We start from the raw sequence: 16,915 nt of genomic DNA on the forward strand, positions 1-16,915 counted from the left end.
CGACTGTCTTGGACCCATCCGTGTAAAACACATTAAAATGGGGGTGCTTCGCACGAAGTTCTAAAAACCGTTGCTGGTATACAACCATTCGTGTTTCTGCCTTTGGAAGGGCAGTCAGGGAAAAATCGATAGAAGGTGCAGGAAACTCCCAGGTAGGGAGAGGCGAAATGAGTGGAGAGACGCCAGGAAGATCACTGTCAACACCAAGTGCTGACAGGATCTCGTCTGCACGAACACCAAATGGTCTAGTGGCACTAGGGTGGAGCCGATACCTTGCCAGCCTACTCTCGTCGGAGATGGTGTCAAATGAAGGATGTGAAGGCATCGAGCGAAAATGAAGGAAGTAGTTCACTACCAGCCGCTGTCTTCGCAGAGACAGCGACGGCTCAGATGCCTCTACGTACAAACTAGCGACTGGACTCGTACGAAACGCACCAGAGCACAAACGTATACCAACATGGTGGACGGTGTCTAGGATGCGAAGTCTACATGGGCGGGCAGAAGAATACACAACACATCCATAATCAAGCTTCGACCTGATGAGTGCACGGTACAGGCGAAGAAGTAACGTCCTGTCAGCACCCCAAGAAGTATGTGATAAAACACGTAGAAGGTTGAGAACTCGAAGACAAGAGAACTTTAACTGGCGAAGGTGAGGTAGCCATGTTAATTTCTTATCGAAAATGAGGCCCAGGAAGCGGACCTCATTCACGAAGCACAGGGGAGATTTCCCCATGTACAGGTCAGGATCGAATGACATGTACGTTGGCGACAAAAGTGAACACACACGGATTTCTCGGATGAGAAGGTGAAACCTGTTTGGGAGTATCACTCAACCAAACGGTTTATCGTCAGTTGGAGTTGACGAGAAGCTGACGCGAGATTCCGTGAGCGACAAAAGATCGTGAGGTCGTCTACATACAGAAGACCATGTACAGGGGCAACAATGCTTGCAATAACACTGTTCACTGCTATGGCAAACAGTCACACTTAATACGCTGCCCTGCGGGACACCGTTCTCTTGTTCGTGAAGATCCGAAAAGGAGTTCCCAACACGTACGCGGAAAAAACGATCAGTTAAAAAGTTTTTAATAAAGTACGCCATATGGCCACGGACGCCCCAAGAATGGAGCTGCTTTATGATGCCAGAACGCCACGTTGTGTCATATGCTTTTTGGAGGTCAAAGAAAACTGCAACTAAATGTTCCTTGTTGAGGAATGCATCCTGAATGTGTGTTTCCAGCTGAACCAGATGGTCCAATGTGGAACGGTTGGAGCGAAAACCACATTGAAAATTACTTATAAAGCAGTTTTCCTCCAAAAACCAGGTGAGACGCTTGTTGATCATGCGTTCCATCAACTTGCACACACAGCTAGTTAAGGCGATAGGCCTGTAACTCGAGGCTGCGGTGCGTTGTTTACCTGGTTTCAGGATGGGAACAATAATAGCTTCTTTCCAGGAAGTGGGGAAATTTGAATTTTGAATTTGAATTTAAAATTTTGGGAGCGTCAGCACTTAGGCTATTTTGCTCCCGTCACATTATATGGGGGCCAGCCCCTTATCATTACAAATAACAACTCTAACGTTGTATCACTAAAAATCTTAAAATGTTCTGACTTCTGTTAAAAGCTGAGGCTGTAAACGGGCACTCAGCACACACATGGACAAAAAACAGGACAACACACACAAAATTATACTGGTCATAATGCCAGTCGCCAGAGCCTCGTTAGTCTTTAGTCCAGGGTGCACTACGTGGAAGTGAGGTTGACGTTTGGGCGCCTTAGAAGAAGGCCGCCCCTTACACCCCAGGAAGTGGGGAAAGAGTCCTCCAAGCAAAGCCTGTTGAATACCGCCAAAAGGAAATTTCTTGCTCCAATGGGCAGATGACGAAGCATCTCATAGTGGATCTTGTCAGTGTTCAGTGAATGGAGAGTTGTATGGCTCGGTGTTATGACTTCGAAAAACGAGAGGGCGTCGTTCCTGACGGTCCTTCTCACGGCGGAAACGTGGTTCATAATTTACAGAGCTAGACGCACCAGAAAACTGCGTGGCCAAGATATTAACTATGTCTCCGGAATCTGTGTACAACGTCCCATCGAGCTCCAGAGCGCTCAGAGGAGTAGATGCACCCCCTGGATGCGACGTACTTTGGTCCAAACGGTTTTCGACGAAGCCTGCTTCGTCAGAGAAGACACGTATTGGACCCAGCACGCCTTCTTACTGGCTCGAATGAGCTGACGGGCACGGGCACGTTTAATGCGGAACTGCTCGAGGTTTGCGGCAGTGTGGTTCCTATTAAATCGATCGAGAGCATGATTGCGGTCCTTGATGGCTGCACCGATCTCCGCATTCCACCAGGGGACTGGGCGTCGCCTCGCAGGTCCACTGGGATGTGGAATGGAGATGCGTGCAGCATTGCACTCCTGACACAAAGACATCTAGGGCGTCTTGCGATCGATTTCAAGGTCCACTGCACGCTCGAAGGCTTCCCAGTCGGCCCGACTGAGATTCCAGTGAGGGTGGTGTTCACGTGATTGCTGAAGATGTTCGAAGGTAAGAATGAGAGGGAAGTGATCACTCCCACAGAGATCAGGATCAACGCTCCAAGATGTGGTAGGAGCAAGGCTGGTCCAACGCAGAATATGTGCCAGAGGAAGGACTGAAATATGTGGGAGTTCCATCATTCAGCAACGTTAAACCTGATGCCTCACGGAATTGATCTACAATTTGACCCCGGGGCTCTGTACGAACGGAGCCCCACAAACGATTGTAGGAATTAAAATCGCCCAAAAGAACTACAGGAGACGGAAGTTGTTCGAATATACAAAGGAGGTCCTCAGGAGAGAATCGCTCCTCCCTTGTGATGTAGACACAGGACACAGATATTGGCTGTGGTAGATGGACCCGGACGGCGACAGCTTGGAGGGGGGTTGTGAGAAAGATTGGTGTAGAGTGGATGGTATCTCGAACACCGATTGCAACACCACCGTGTGCACGACGACCCTCAGGAAGCTTGTCGGTGCGGTAAAGCGTGTATCCGTTTATAATCACTGATTCATTTGGACGAAAATGTGTCTCTTGGAGACATATGATGGCAGGGTCAAATTCAGATATTAAGATTTGCAGTTTCTCGAGATGTGTACGGAAACCGTTAAGGTTCCATTGGAGACAATAAGCCATAGCTGGAGGTATTGTAGTTACCTTTTAAGGCGTACTCTGTTTCTAGGCCCTGTCACCTTGATAAATTCTTCATCCGCGGCTTCGTCCTGTATCATGTCCGCGGGTAAGGACACAGAGGGCGAAGGGGGTGAAGGGGGAGTGGGGGCGGGTGCTTTCAGCGCCCGCCGGGTGGTTTCAGGGTGGTCGATGCCGCCGATGTAGAAATACAGGATCAGATAATTGCTGTTATTGCACAAAGGGACGCGAGCGTGAGCAGAAGGAACGAGAACGTGAAGAGAGACACCAGCAATGTGACATTATGTTTACAGGTTATTTCTGAACGCATTGGCCAAGTCGAAGAGGCACAACAGGGCCTAGTGAGCAAGATGGCGGATAGTCTAGCTTAGGCTTTGAATACACTCAGTGTTTGAATTCCAAGTGCTCGCAGGTGCGTAAAGTCTGAAAGTTAATACTAGTGTTCGGGGCAATAATAAGCTGGTATCGAAGTTGTAAGTGACTTTTATTGTCGTTTGTAATATTGTGGGCATGTCGAGGCGACAATTTATGGACCCTCCACTTAAAATCTTACAGTTTATGGGAATTAAATCACCTTTTAACAAGAGGGTGCTCCTTCCACGTAGTGCACCCAATAGTCAACCTCACTTCCACGTAGTACACCCTGGACTGCAGACTAACGATGCTCTGGCGACTGGCCCATGGCCAGTATAATTTTGTTTGTGTTGTCCTGTGTTTTGTCCTTATTTGTGCTGAGTGCTCGTTTACAGCCTCAGCATTTAACGAAAGTCAGAAGATTTTAATATTTTATGATTCTCGTTCTGCAACGTTAGAGTTGTTATGTGTAACGATAAGGGGCTGGACCCCGTATAATGTGACGGGTGCAAAATAGCCTTATTGCTGACGCACCCAAAATTTTAGAAGAAAAAAAAAAGGAAATATTGTGGCGGTTTTTGTGGACAAAAGAAGATGCACACTAGGGAACAACGAAAGAAGTCCACCACGCCGTGTGGATCGGGCAGCAGGAAGAGCAGCGGCTGCCCGTCGCCCACCCAGGTGCAGGGACCCCAGGAGGTAAACAAGGAGTCTCTCATTGAGACGATAGAACATTGCGTGAAAACGCAAATAAATTCCGAAGTAGTGCAGAAGATTTTAGCAGACTTATTAGCAGAGGGGGTCACAGCTGCTGTAGTTTAGGCACTTCGGCATAGCCTCAACTTTAACAGTGAAAAAGTGCCAGAGTTTCAAGTACAAATCGCGTCGTGTGAAAAAAAAATGTCAATCTTAGCACTCAATTGTAAGAAAAGACTGCAGAACTGGAGCAATATCAACGGCGACAGTCAATCAGAATATTTGGTCTCTCTGAAAATACCGACAAACTAGCGGTCAAACTTTTCGATGACCAGCTTGAATTGAAAGTTCAAAACAGTGATATTTGTCATTCGCATAGGACTGGTCAAAAAACCCAACAAATCCGCCCTTTAATCGTGAAGTTTGACAGTTAAAGATCGAAGTCCCTTGCTATGAGGAAGCAAGCAAACTGAAGGGAACCCGGATCCCCATCCATGAAGTTTTGTGCTGTGAAACGCCCTCCCTTGCCCGGGAAAACAAAAGCTACCACTACCTAGATAGAGGCGGCAAAATCTCCCTCAGACAAGTGAAATAGCGTAACGGTCCAGGTTGAGTTCGTGTATAGGGACAGGTGACCAACAGTGCATAGCGATCAACCATATCAAACAAAAGCATATACTTTCAATTACCACGCCTTTTTTACCTGTAGCCGGGAAGCGGCTAGCTGCACACCTGAAAATCACGGGTAGCTACATGCGTGCGAAATGATATAGCCCAAAATTACCATGAAAAATAAAAAGTATATTTTATTCATAACAAAACAAGAATCAATTTGGTACATTCCCCCTATCACACTCACACATTCGCTCACAGATTCAGTCATTTTGGGGCGCATCAACAAAAATAACATACAATGTACAGGTTTTTGACGACGAGCCCTAATTATTGCATTCGCATTTAATTTACATTGACTTTTGTCTAATCAGGTCATTTGTGAATTTGCTCCAGTGCTACTCCAACTGACCAGCCAGCCCTTACTTAAGTTCACCTTTAAAAAATAGGTCGGTGCGGTGACAATACATTATTTGTCCAGAATAAACAAAAGCGTCTCAACAGCAATTACGCTCACGTGGGCGGACGTTTTCCTTTTACTTGACCTCACGTGGTTCCAAACATAACAATAACCTCCGTTGAGTGACGCAAACATATACTCTCTAGCAGGCAGGACTTCAACACTTCGCCGCGACGAGCAATTTATATTACCAGGCAAATACTTTAACAAATAATCACATACGCGACCTGACGTAGCTAGCAGCGACACAGCGCTGACACATACTAAAACGAACAAACCTCAAATAGATTAAACAATTAAGCGGGCGGCGCTTAACCCTAGCAGTACGCACTTCAAACAAATACATAAGGAGCACAAACAACAGCGAATTTAAGATCATTAAAAAATCACACGAAATAAGTAAAATTGACCCGAGACCATTAAATGCAAATAATAAGCGCAACGGGAGTTTGGTATGAAGTTTCGAGTTGTGTGGGCGTTTTCAAAACGTTGACGAATTTCTAGGGAATTGTCTAAATATCAATCGAGCCGGTACGTGTTCACATTCATACAGATGAATACATTACCATCTCTCAGGTTCCACGGCGCATCCTGGCGTCTTCATGGGCGATTGAAATCTCTTAGTATGCACACGAAAAGTTTTCCTATTCTTCCTCGTTCGAGACGACGGGAATGCGAAGAGCTCACATCCATATCTCACGTTTTTCACCATTCCATCACGTCATTCATCTCCATATCTTTGACCTCCCTCTAAGAAACTAAGGTAGGGAGGTCATTTTCATCTCATCATTTCACTCATTCTTCACATCCATATCTCACGTTTTCACCATTCCATCACGTCATTCATCTCCATATCTTTGACCTCCCTATAACTAAGGGTCCTGCTAAAGGAGACAACCTCGATAAAAAAAAACCTATCCCAAGGTGTGAGTTGCACGTGCCGATGGGACAGTGTTGGCTGCAGGGGTAGGTGCAGTCGCGAACGTGACCTCGGGGATTACGGTTTGGTCCTCGAGTAGCCTCCATTTTTGGGGATAGGCCTTCCTCGGCATAGAGGGCATGTCGAGGCGACAATGTATGGACCCTCCACCATAAAATAATTTTGTATATGGGTACAAAAAACAACTCAAACGGGGGGAAACCCCCAAAACGAGCGCGACCTTCGAGCCCGCTCCAATTAGTGGAAAAGACAAGTAACGTGCCACGTTACCTTGTTATCAGTATTGTTGAGAAGACCGATAGTAACGATGTTTCTGCAACAACAAAGAAACACGGAGCTGCTACATTGAAGGACTTGTCACCATTCCTTATTAAGAAACAGCTAGACTACGCCGCTGGTTCCGATGTTCCAGAAATAAATAAGCTGAGAAACGGGAGTCTACTTATCCAGACCAGCACAGATCGCCAGACCAATAACCTTTTAAAGTTACGATCTTTGGGCGACTTCACTGTTATTGTTGAACCCCATCGTCAACTTAACAGTAGTAAAGGTGTGATTCGCCACTGGGATCTGCTAAATGCTGAGGAGGAAGAGATCCTTGAAGCACTCTCAGACCAACATGTCACCGCATTGCAGCGAATCAAGACGCGAAAATCCGGAGAACTTGTGCCAACTGCTTCGATTATACTAACGTTCCAAACGACCACTATCCCAGATAGGGTACGGTCTGGATATTTGAGACTCAAAGTCCGGCCGTACATCCCTAACCCGATGCGGTGTTTCAAATGCCAGCACTTTGGGCACACTCAGCCTTCCTGCAAGGCCACTACCGCCCTTTGTGGTAAGTGTAGTAAGCATGATCATTGGACCGAACCTTGTTCTTCTCGTCCCAAATGCATTAATTGCCAAGGCGAGCACCCAGTCTGGCATCGTGACTGCCCCTCTTTCCAACAAGAGAAGAAAATCAGAGTTGGTCGTCACAGAGAAAATCTCCGCTGGTGAAGCAAAACAACGTCTCCGTGAAAGTATACGCACCACTTTACCTGTGCCATTCGCTACAATTGCTGCAGCTGCTCTTACCCGCCGCAGTGTGGGTGTACAAACCATCGACGTGTCCACTCAAACTACAACGCTTCCCGTAGTGGCTCGCCCTGCTTCGAAGAAACCAGCAACCACACCTCGCTTAACAGAGAAGAAGTTGAAGCAGGTTCTTTCTAAAGTCCAGTAGCTCTCCAGTCATGGCGGCATCGACCAACCTGAAACTTAAAGCGGAACTGAAAGCTGCCCGGCGGACGCTAAAGCACCCGCCCCCTCTCCCCCTTCGCCCTCTGTGTCCTTACCCGAGGACATGATACAGGACGAAGCCGCGGATGAAGAATTTATCAGGGTGACAGGGCCTAGAAATAGAGTACGCCTACAGCTATGGCTTATTGTCTCCAATGGAACCTTAGAGGTTTCCGTATGCATCTCGAGGAACTGCAAATCTTAATATCTGAATTCGACCCTGCCATCATATGTCTCCAAGAGACACATTTTCGTCCAAATGAATCAGTGATTCTGAACGGATACACGCTTTACCGCACCAACAAGCTTCCTGAAGGTCGGCGTGCGCACGGTGGTGTTGGAATCAGCTTGCAATCGGTTGCAAGCTGTCGCCGTGCGGGTCCATCTACCACAGCCAATATCTGTGCTGTGTCTACATCACAAGGGAGGAGCGATTCTCTCTTGAGGACCTCCTTTCTATTTTCGAACAATTTCCGTCTCCTGTAGTTCCTTTGGGCGATTTAAATTCCTACCATCGTTTGTAGGGATTCGTTCGCACAGAGCCCCGGGGTCAAATTGTAGATCAATTCCGTGAGGCATCAGCTTTAATGTTGCTGAATGATGTAACTCCCACATATTTCAGTCCTTCCTCAGGCACGCACTCTGCGTTGGACTTGTCCTTTTGCAGTCCCAGCCTTGCTCCTACCACAGCTTCGGAGTCTTCATCCTGATCTTTGTGCGAGTGATCACTTCCCACTCATTCTTACCTCAGAACATCTTCAGCAATCACGTGAACAACACCCTCACTGGCATCTCAGTCGGGCCGACTGGGATGCCTTCGAGCGTGCAGTGGACCTTGAAGTCGATCTTGCGTCGACTCTACCACCAATCGACGCCTTAGATGTCTTTTTGTCACGAGTGCATGATGCTGCACGCACCTTCATTTCACATCCCAGTGGACCTGCGAGGCGACGCCCAGTCTCGTGGTGGACTGCGGAGATCAGTGCAGCCATCAAGGACCGCAATCATGCTCTCGAACGATTTAATACCACACTGCCGCAAACCTCGAGCAGTTCCGCATTAAGCGTGCCCGCGCCCGTCGGCTTATTCGAGCCAGTAAGAAAGCGTGCTGGGTCCAATACGTGTCTTCTCTGACGAAGCAGGCTTCGTCGAAAGCCGTTTGGACCAAAGTACGTCGCATCCAGGGGGGTGCATCTACTCCTCTGAGCGCTCTGGAGCACAACGGGACGTTACACACTGATTCCGGAGACATAGCTAATATCTTGGCCACGTAGTTTTCTGATGCGTCTAGCTCTGAAAATTACGTACCACGTTTCCGCCGTGAGAGGGACCGTCAGGAACGACGCCCTCTGCTTTTTCGAAGTCATAACACCGAGCCATACAACTCTCCATTCACTGAACGGGAGTTCGATCAGGCACTTCGAGACTCTAAGAAAAACAGCTCCTGGAGTGGACAAGATCCACTATGAAATGCTTCGTCATCTGCCCATTGGAGCAAGAAATTTCCTTTTGGCGGTATTCAACAGGCTTTGGTTTGAGGACTCTTTCCCCACTTCCTGGAAAGAAGTTATTATTGTTCCCATCCTGAAGCCAGGTAAACAACGCACCGCAGCCTCGAGTTACAGGCCTATTGCCTTAACTAGCTGTGTGTGAAAATTGATGGAAGGTATGATCAACAAGCGTCTCACCTTGTTTTTGGTGGAAATCTCATTGATAAGTAATTTTCAATGCGGTTTTCGCTACACTGACCCCATGGCTAGTATAATTTTGTTTGTGTTGTCCTGTGTTTTGTCCTTATTTGTGCTGAGTGCTTCTTTACAGCCTCAGCTTTTAACGAAAGTCAGAACATTTTAATATTTTATGATTTTAGTTCTGCAACGATAGAGTTGTTATTTGTAACGGTAAGGGGCTGGACCCCGTATAATGTGACGGGTGAAAAATAGCCTTAGTGCTGACGCACCCAAAATTTAAATTCAAATTCAAAATTCGCCGGATCTTGCTTGGTGCGACTTCCCATAAGTCTAATCAGCACTGAAAGGAACCGTATTTACGACCGTAAAATCTGTGAAAAAAAAAGCGACTGACGTCATGAAAATGGTTTCAGAAAATTAATTCCAGCACGGCCTTCAGCATTGGAAGTTTCGTTTGGAGCAGTGTATCGATAGTGCAGGGGAGTACTTTGAAGGCGATAATGTTCGTACTGTACAAAATAACCAATAAAAGATTTTGTAGCAACAGTCCGGTTTTTTCTAGCCACACCTAGTTTGTCTAAAGTTTTAGAACGTATAGTGAAAGAACAATTAGTAGACCATCTGATGTTGCCTGACCAGTATTCTCCACATCAATGAGAGTAGTGGAACTTGGCCGGTTGACCGCCCTCTTTTTGGGCTCAGTGGGCTCGCAGTGTTGCTAACCCACCCCACGAAAATTTCACCATATATTTTACAGGCAAAGCTAACCTACAAATAGGAGTTGGCAACACTGACTAGTCGCTTCACAAATGTTTTTTGGACTTAGTGTTGTCAACCTACCCTATGAAAATTTTGTTTTATTTGTAAACGTTATTGTTGAGCATTTACTAATATTAAAAAATAATTTATTCTGAACGCTCCATTGATAACAAGCACCTATATCTTTTGTAATAAGATAGCATCTTCTGGAAGTATAATGCCTTTAAAAATCTTTAAATCATCTGCATACAAGCAGCGTGAAAACTTTATAACATTGATTGATTGATTGATTTAAAAATTGATTGGGTGCGTCGGTATTAAAGCCATTTTGCACCCTTCTATGTATACGGGGAAATAGCCCCTTATCTAAAATTCTGACTCAAAATTAAAAAAGGGGTGTAAATAGCCCCTTAGGAAAAATAAATAAAAGTGCAGGTTGTAAAAAGACCTGCACGAGATAAACAGAACACATTAAAAAGTCAGAACAAACAAACTAAAAACCTCCTTACACACGGTGGAAGAGTCCAGGTCTTCGTAAAAAACTAAAAACATTTGATAAAATGCTGCTGTCATCACCCAAGAGGGATGACAAACAGCCGGAAAGGTTAAAAGTCTGCCGGAGGTAAGCAAGATCGACACATTCAACGAGAATGTGTCGAATGCTTAATAAAACATTACAAACACGACATAACGGAGGGTCCTGCCCTTGCAGCAAGTGACTATGCGTAAGACGGCTGTGTCCTAGACGCATGCGGGTTAGAATAACTTCTTCTCGCCGAGAGGGACGGGACGAGGAACGCCAAGCACCTGTGGTTGGCTTAATAGCGTGAAGCTTGTTCCCCGTTTCCGTATCCCACTCGGCCTGCCAAGTTTCAAGAAGGCGACAACGGAACATGTTCTGCAGGTCGCTAGCTGGCAAAAGGTGGACGAGAACATCGCCGTCCGCATCAGCAGACTTGGCGGCAGCGTCAGCTGCTTCGTTCCCCTGAAAGCCCACGTGGCTAGGGACCCAACAGAAGTGTACATCGGCACGGGCAGATAAGGACACAAGCCGTCTGAATATGCGTTGCGCTACCGGATGCCGGGAATACGGCGAATTCAGGGTCTGCAACACGCTGGTCGAATCACTGCACACAAGGACTTTCTTCAGACCATTGACGTCTGCAAAGTCCAGTGCCTTTAGAATGGCGTACAACTCTGCCGTATAGATGGAACAGGCAGGATGTAGCGAGTAACTGGAACTTTGAGGGTATAGGACGATGGCGCAACCCACTGATTCGAATGTCTTGGACCCATCCGTGTAAAACACATTAAAATTGGGGTGCTTCGCACGAAGTTCTAAAAACCGTTGCTGGTATACAACCATTGGTGTCTCTGACTTTGGAAGGCCAGTCAGAGAAAAATCGATGGAAGGTGCAGGAAACTCCCACGTAGGGAGAGGCGAAATGAGTGGAGAGACGCCAGGAAGATCACTGTCAACACCAAGTGCTGAAAGGATCTCGTCTGCACGAACACCAAATGGTCAAGTGACACTAGGATGGAGCCGATACCTTGCCAGCCTACCCTCGTCTGAGATGGTGTGGAATGAAGGATGTGAAGGCATCGAGCGAAGATGGAGGAAGTAGTTAACTACCAGCCGCTGTCTTCGCAGAGACAGCGACGGCTCAGATGTCTCTACGTACAAACTGGCGACTGGACTGGTCCGAAAGGCACCAGTGCACACACGTATACCAGCATGGTGGACAGTGTCTAGGATGCGAAGTCTAGATGGGCGAGCAGAATACACAACACATCCATAATCTAGCTTCGACCTGATGAGTGCACGGTATAGGCGAAGCAATACCGTCCTATCAGCACCCCAAGAAGTATGAGATAAAACGCGTAAAAGGTTGAGAACTCGAAGACAAGAGAACTTTAACTGGCGAAGGTGAGGTAGCCATGTTAATTTCTTATCGAAAATGAGGCCCAGGAAGCGGACCTCATTCACGAAGCACAGGGGAGACTTCCCCATGTACAGGTCAGGATCTAAATGACATGTACGCTGACGACAAAAGTGAACACACACGGATTTCTCGGATGAGAAGGTGAAACCTGTTTGGGAGGACCACTCAACCAAACGGTTTATCGTCAGTTGGAGTTGACGAGAAGCTGACGCGAGATATCGTGAGCGACAAAAGATCGTGAGGTCGTCGACATAGAGGAGGCCATGTACTGGGGAAAGAATGTTTGCCATAACACTGTTTACTGCTATGGCAAATAGAGTCACACTAAGTACGCTGCCCTGCGGGACACCGTTCTCTTGTTCGTGAAGATCCGAAAAGGAGTTCCCAACACGTACGCGGAAAAAGCGATCTGATAAAAAAATTTCAATAAAGTACGCCATATCGCCACGCACGCACCAAGAATGGAGCTGCTTTAGGATGCCAAAACGCCACGTTGTGTCATATGCCTTTTGGAGGTCAAAGAAAACTGCAACTAAATGTTCCTTGTTGAGGAATGCATCCTGAATATGTGTTTCCAGCTGAACCAGATGGTCCAGTGTGGAACGGTTGGAGCGAAAACCACATTGAAAATTACTTATTAATGAGTTTTCCTCCAAAAACCAGGCGAGACGCTTGTTGATCATGCGTTCCATCAACTTGCACACACAGCTAGTTAAGGCAATAGGCCTATAACTCGAGGCTGCGGTGCGTTGTTTACCTGGTTTCAGGATGGGAACAATAAAAGCTTCTTTCCAGGAAGTGGGGAAAGAGTCCTCCAACCAAAGCCGGTTGAATACCGCCAAAAGGAAATTTCTTGCTCCAATGGGCAGATGACGAAGCATCTCATAGTGGATCTTGTCCACTCCAGGAGCTGTATTCTTAGAATCTCGAAGCGCCTGATCGAACTCCCGTTCAGTGAATGGAGAGTTGTATGGTTCGGTGTTATGACTTCGAAAAATTAGAGGGCGTCGTTCCTGACGGTCCTTCTCACGGCGGAAACGTGGTTCATAATTTTCAGAGCTAGACGCATCAGAAAACTGCGTGGCCAAGATATTAGCTATGTCTCCGGAATCAGTGTACAACGTCCCATCGTGCTCCAGAGCGCTCAGAGGAGTAGATGCACCCCCCTGGATGCGACGTACTTTGGTCCAAACGGCTTTCGACGAAGCCTGCTTCGTCAGAGAAGACACGTATTGGACCCAGCACGCCTTCTTACTGGCTCGAAAAAGCCGACGGGCACGGGCACGCTTAATGCGGAACTGCTCGAGGTTTGCGGCAGTGTGGTTCCTATTGAATCGATCTAGGGCATGATTGCGGTCTTTGATGGCTGCACTGATCTCCGCAGTCCACCAGGGGACTGGGCGTCGCCTCGCAGGTCCACTGGGATGTGGAATGGAGGTGCGTGCAGCATCATGCACTCTTGACACAAAGGTGTCTAAGGCGTCGATGGCTGGCAAAGTCGACGCTAGATCGACTTCAATGTCCACTGCACGCTCGAAGGCACCCCAGTCGGCCCGACTGAGATGCCAGTGAGGGTGTTGTTCACGTGAGTGCTGAAGATGTTCGAAAGTTAGAAGCAGTGGGAAGTGATCACTCCCACAGAGATCAGGGTGAACGCTCCAAGATGTGGTAGGAGCAAGGCTGGGACTGCAGAAGGACAAGTCCAACGCAGAGTGTGTGCCTGAGGAAGGACTGAAATATGTGGGAGTCCCATCATTCAGCAACGTTAAACCTGATGCCTCACGGATTTGATCTATAATTTGACCCGGGGGCTCTGTACGAACGGAGCCCCACAAACGATGGTAGGAATGAAAATCGCCCAAAAGAACTACAGGAGACGGAAGTTGCTCGAATATAGAAAGCAGGTGCTCAAGAGAGAATCGCTCCTCCCTTGTAATGTAGACACTGCAAACGGATATTGGCTGTGGTAGATGTACCCGCACGGCGAAAGCTTGGAGGGGGGTGGTGAGAAAGATTGATTGATTGATTGAGTTAAAATTTATGGGTGCGTCGGCACTTAAGGCCATTTCGCACCCTTCTGTATATACGGGGAAATATCCCCTTATCTAAAATTCTGACAGATTTAAAAAAGGGGTGTAGATAGCCCCTTGGGAAGAAAACTAAAAGTGCAAGGTTGTAAAGAGACCAGCACGAGACAAACACGACACATTAAAAAGTCAGAATAAACTAAAAACCTCCTTACAGACGGTGGAAGAGTCCAGCTCTTCGCAAAAAACTAAAAACACGTGATAAAATACTGCTGTCATCACCCAAGAGGGATGACAAACAGCCGGAAAGGTTAAAAGTCTGCCGGAGGTAAGCAAGATCGACACATTCAACGAGAATGTGTCGAATGCTTAATAAAACATTACAAGTACGACACAACGGAGGGTCCAGCCCTTGCAGTAGGTGACCATGCGTGAGACGGCTGTGTCCTATACGCAGGCGGGTAAGAATAACGTCTTCTCGCCGAGAGGGACGAGACGAGGAACGCCAAACACCTATGGTGGGCTTAACAGAGGGAAGCTTGTTCCCCGTTTCCACATCCCACTCGGTCTGCCAAGTGTCAAGAAGGCGAGAACGGAACACATTCTGCAGGTCGCTAGCAGGCAAAAGGTGGACGAGAACGTCGCCATCTGCATCAGCAGACTTGGCGGCAGCATCAGCTGCTTCGTTCCCCTGGATGCCCACGTGGCTAGGGACCCAACAGAAGTGTACATCTGTGCTGGCAGATAAGGACACAAGCCGTCTGAATATGCGTTGCGCTACTGGATGCCGGGAATACGGCGAATTCAGGGTCTGCAACACGCTGGTCGAATCACAGCACACAAGGACTTTCTTCAGCCCATTGACGTCTGCAAAGTCCAGTGCCTTTAGAATGGCTGGTGAGAAAGATTGGTGTTGAGTGGATGTTATCTCGAACGCCTATTGCAACACCACCGTGTGCACGACGACCCTCAGGAAGATTGTCGGTGCGGTAAAGCGTGTATGTTTAGAATCACTGATTCATTTGGACGAAAATGTGTCTCTTGGAGACATATGATGGCAGGGTCAAATTCAGATATTAGAATTTGCAGTTCCTCGAGATGTGTACGGAAACCGTTAAGGTTCCATTGGAGACAATAAGCCATAGCTGGAGGTATGGTTGTTACCTCTTAAGGAGTACTTTATTTCTAGGCCCTGTCACCTTGATAAATTCTTCATCCGCGGCTTCGTCCTGTATCATGTCCTCGGGTAAGGACACAGAGGGCGAAGGGGATGAAGAAGGGGGAGTGGGGGCGAGTGCTTTGAGCGCCCGCCGGGCAGCCTTCAGCTGCGCCTTAAGTTTCAGGGTGGTGGCTGCCACCCTGACTGGAGAGCCAGTAGACTTCAGAAAATATTCCCTTGTATGCAACTGCTTGAACTTCCTCTGTGTGGAGCGAGGAGTGGTTGCTGGTTTCCTCGAAGCAGGTCGGGCTACTACGGGAATCGTTGGTGTTTGAGTTGACACGTCGCTGGTTTGTACCCCTACACTGCGACGGGTGAGAGCAGCTGCAGCGACTGTAGCGAATGGCACATGTAAAGTGGTGCGTATACTTTCGCGGAGACGTTGTTTTGCTTCGCCAGCAGAGATTTTCTCTGTGACGACCAACTCTCTGATTTTCTTCTCTTGTTGGAAAGAGGGGCAGTCACGATGCCAGACTGGGTGTTCGCCTTGGCAATTAATGCATTTGGGACCAGAAGAACATGGTTCGGTCCCATGATCAGGCAGACTACACTTACCACAAAGGGCGGTAGTGGCCTTGCAGGAAGGCTGAGTGTGCCCAAAGTGCTAGCATTTGAAACATCGCATCGGGTTAGTGATGTATGGTCGGACTTTTAGTCTCAAATATCCAGCCCGTACAATATCTGGGAGAGTGGTCCTTTGGAACGTTAGTATAATCGAAGCAGTTGGCACAAGTTCTCCGCATTTTCGCGTCTTGATTCGCTGCACTGCGGTGACATATTGGTCTGAGAGTGCTTCAAGGATCTCTTCCTCCTCAGCATTTAGCAGACCCCAGTGGCGAATCACACCTTTACTACTCTTAAGTTGACGATGGGGTTTAACATTAACAGTGAAGTGGCCCAAAGATCGTAACTTTAAAAGGTTGTTGGTCTGGCGATCTGTGCTAGTCTGGATAAGTAGACTCCCGTTTCTCAGCTTCTTTATTTCTGGAACATCGGAACCAGCGGCGTAGTCTAGCTGTTTCTTGATAAGGAATGGTGACAAGTCCTTCAACGTAGCAGCTCCGTGTGTCTTTGTTGTTGCAGAAACATCGTTACTATCGGTCTTCTCAACAATACTGATAACAAGGTAACGTGGCACGTTACTTGTCTTTTCCACTAATTGGAGCGGGCTCGAAGGTCGCGCTCGTTTTGGGGGTTTCCCCCCGTTAAAAGGTGATTTAGGACCAAACCGAAATCCCCGAGGTCACGTTCGCGACTGCACCTACCCCTGCAGCCAACACTGTCCCATCGGCACGTGCAACTCACACCTTGGGATAGGGTTTTTTTATCGAGGTTGTCTCCTTTAGCAGGACCCTTAGTTATAGGGAGGTCAAAGATATGGAGATGAATGACGTGATGGAATGGTGAAAACGTGAGATATGGATGTGAAGAATGAGTGAAATGATGAGATGAAAATGACCTCCCTACCTTAGTTTCTTAGAGGGAGGTCAAAGATATGGAGATGAATGACGTGATGGAATGGTGAAAAACGTGAGAATGGGAAATATGAAGAATGGGTGAAATGATGAGATGAAACTGGCCTCCCTACTAAGCCCCCTCGCCCCGTCAAGGCAGTCCTACATGGAGGGGGCATATGGACTTGAAACAATTGTGGACGGTACGCGAAAATTTGTAGAATTACCGGTAGAACCTACGAGCGAACAGAAGGCAGCATTCGCGGAATGGCAAAAAGAC

The sequence above is a fragment of the Lepisma saccharinum genome, chromosome 12 (assembly GCF_977018435.1).
Source record: "Lepisma saccharinum chromosome 12, izLepSacc3.1, whole genome shotgun sequence".
NCBI classification, from domain to species: Eukaryota; Metazoa; Arthropoda; class Insecta; order Zygentoma; family Lepismatidae; genus Lepisma; species Lepisma saccharinum.